General features: G+C 35.6%; 1 pseudogene; it reads right to left on the bottom strand.

Annotated features, from left to right (window-relative positions):
- Positions 1-1,999: 1,999 nt before the first annotated feature.
- Positions 2,000-2,608, bottom strand: LOC119522015 (annotated as a pseudogene).
- Positions 2,609-3,319: the final 711 nt, after the last annotated feature.

Here is a 3,319-nt window from a genome sequence, read left to right as displayed (position 1 = left end):
GTCCTTATGTTGTTTATTTCCCTGAGTTAATGGTTTCATGGTTCTTCTGTATTGCAGCATGTCTTAGAATTTCATTCATTTTTATGCCTGAATAATATTCCATTGTGTGTATGTACCACATTGTTTTTGGCTATTGTTAATAATGCTTCTATAAATATTGGTATACAAGTAACTCTGAAACTCTGTTTACACTTTCTTTAGAAAAAAGTGAAGTTGTAGGTCATATGGTAATTCAATATTTAACTTTTTGTGGATCTACCATATTGATTTCCACAGTGGCTACAACATTTTACATAAACACTAACAATTCACTAGAGTTCAAATTTCTTTGCTTCCTCTCAAAAATTTATTTTTCATTATTTTTAATAATAGCTTGTGGGTGTGAAGTGGTATCTGATCATGGTTTTGATTTTCATTTCCCTAATGCCTAATGATGTTAATCATCTTTTCATATGTATATTGGCTATTGTATTTCTTCTTTGGATAAATGTCTAGTCAAGTCTGTGATGGTTTGGAACTGTATGTACCCCAGAAAATCATGTTCTTAAAGCTAATCTGTTCCTGTGAGTGCAATGCTATTGTAAGTAGGACCTTTTGAGGAAGTTACTTCAGTTAAGGTGTGGCCCAGGTTGGGTGTTAATCCTCTTACTGGAGTCCTTTATAAGCAAATGAACTTCAGAGAAAGAGAGAGAAAGACATAAAAGCAAGAAATGGAAAGCAATGAAACCCAACGGAGAAGGGAGAGACCAGCAGACACTGCCATGTGCCATGCCATGTGGCAGAGGACCCAAGGATTGCTGGTAGCCAGTCTTTGGGAAGAATGCATTGTCTTGACAATGTCTTCATTTGGACATTTTCTCAGCCTCAAAACTGTAAGCTAATAAATTTACATTGTTAAGAGCCAACAAATTTTCTGGTATCTGCTTTCAGCAGCCTAGGAAACTAAAACAGGATCCTTGGCCCATTTTTAACTGGGGTTGTTTGCCTTTTTGTTGTTGTGTTTTATATGTTCTTTTTATATTTAAGTTATTAAGCCCTTATCTGATATATGGTTTACAACTCATATATGGTTTGCAACTACAATTCCTATCCTGTAGGTTAAATTTTCACTTTCTTTATAATGTCCTTTGATGTAAAAAAGGTTTTTTTAATTTTGATCAATCAAATTTATCTATTGTTTCTTTTGTTGCTAATGCTTTTGTTGTCTGTCTAAGAATGCATTGCAAAATCTTAGGCCATAAAGATTTGCCCTTATGTTATCTTCTAAGAGTTGTATAGTTGTAGCCCTTATATTTAGATTCATGATCCATTTTGAGTACATTTTGGTATATGGTATTAGATAGGTGTCTAACTTCATTCTTTTGAATGTGGATATCCAGTTTTGTCAATACAATTTGTGGATGAGACCATTCTTTCCCCACTGGATGTTTTTACCACCCTTGTTGAATATTAATTGGCCATTGATGTGTGAGTATATTTCTGAACTTTCAAATCTATTTCATTGATCTATTTGTTTACCTTTATACCAGTACCATACCTTTGTTATATACTCATTTTGTTTTATTTTCATCATGTAAATTCTGAATCCAGCATTAGTTTCTTATATCTTCTACAAGTGTCTCCAATAGAATTTTTATATCACAACTTATGTTAAATAGAAGTGAAATATTATTGAAAACAGATTTAAGGGAAACTGTGCAACTATTTTGTTCTCAACCCTTTAATTTATTGAAAGGAGATACTGCTGTGGTTCTTGATTTAGCAGCAACTGTTCTTTGTTTACATAGTTATGGTTTTATTTGTTCTGCTCTGTATTGGAAACATAAAGTTTTCTACATTATTTTCAGTCAGGATTGTGGTACTGTTTCTTTGTGTTTGTAGCACTATGGACATTGTCCTTCTATGATTTGTTTCCTCATCATGGAAAAAAGAGAACTTTTGATTCTTTTTCATCATGAGAATAATTTGTAAGGGTGGGTATATTCAGGAGTCATTTGGTCTAAAGAAGTATGTAAATGATATCCAAATACATAAGGTGTCAGGTACTTCTTTTTCAGATTCACAAAAGCAATCCCCCCACCACTGAAATCCATTCTCTCAGGGGGCTTGATGAAGACTAACCAATCTGATGCATGTGTAGGCAGTAGTCCCATGGACTGGCACTTGTAAACAGCCAATGCCAAACCCATAAGGTTCCCAATGAGATAAACTAAACCCTGAAGAAATTTCTAGCTTGAACTTTCTAGCATCTTGAAAGTTGCTGAAATGGCCATAAGTGCCTGAATGGGTCTCTAGGCCATCATACACACCATCATAGTAGGAAAGATTGAGATAGTATTGTCAGCCATGTACATGATGAAGAGGTTCATGGGAATCTGAGGGGACCCAAGGCAATGTCCCAGCAGTGCTTCTTCACTAGAATCCAGTCTGTCTCTTGCACACTGGTATCAGGCATTTGCTTGTCCAAGTAACTGATTGGGTACAAGGAGTCTCACTGGCCACTGCCCTGGTCACTTTGGCTCCTGCTGCTTCCTCCAGGACCACTCAGCTCAATGGCCCACTAGAAGTGCCGGCCTCAGTTGGCCACCAGGCCCCCTTTGGCCATCATGGCAATGGTCCACCTCCAAAAGTTGGGAAGACTCGCACTCTAAAATGACTGCCAAACTGCAGTATCCCCCACTATTTCTCACTCTTCAAGTCCATTTCCCATACCTTTTTGATTACTGTAGCTTCATAATGCAATTTGAAATCAAGAAGTGGGAGGCATCTATCTTTGTTCTTCTTTTTCAATATTGATTTGGCTATCTTGGGCCCCTTTCACTCCCATATAAATTTGAGGATCAGCTTTTCCATTTCTGCATAAAATGCAACTGGAACTTTAATAGGCATTGCACTGAATTTGTAGATTGCTTTGGGTAATATTGACATCTAAACAATATTAAGTTTTCTAATCCATGTACATTGGATATATTACCATTTATTTCTGTCTGCTTTAATTTGTTTCAGCAGTGTTTTGTGGTTTTCAGTGTGTCTGTTATGCCCTTAGTTAAATTTATTACTAGATATTTTAGTCTATTGTTATGCTTGAGGGTGTCCTACTGGTTTCTCAAGCTCCCTTCAGTTTGTCATTCTTTTTTCTTTCTGCTTCTAATACTGAACAATTTCAATTTTCTTACCTTCAAGTTTGCTGATCCTTTCTTCTACCTCTATTGTACCTGTCTATTGAATTTTTCATTTCAATTATTATACTTTCTGCTCCAGAATTTACATTCAGTTCTTCTTTATAACTTCTATCTCATTATTGAAATTATCATTTTTT

Source organism: Choloepus didactylus, chromosome X (genome assembly GCF_015220235.1).
Source record: "Choloepus didactylus isolate mChoDid1 chromosome X, mChoDid1.pri, whole genome shotgun sequence".
NCBI lineage: Eukaryota > Metazoa > Chordata > Mammalia > Pilosa > Megalonychidae > Choloepus > Choloepus didactylus.
This window is presented reverse-complemented; position numbering and strand designations above follow the sequence as displayed.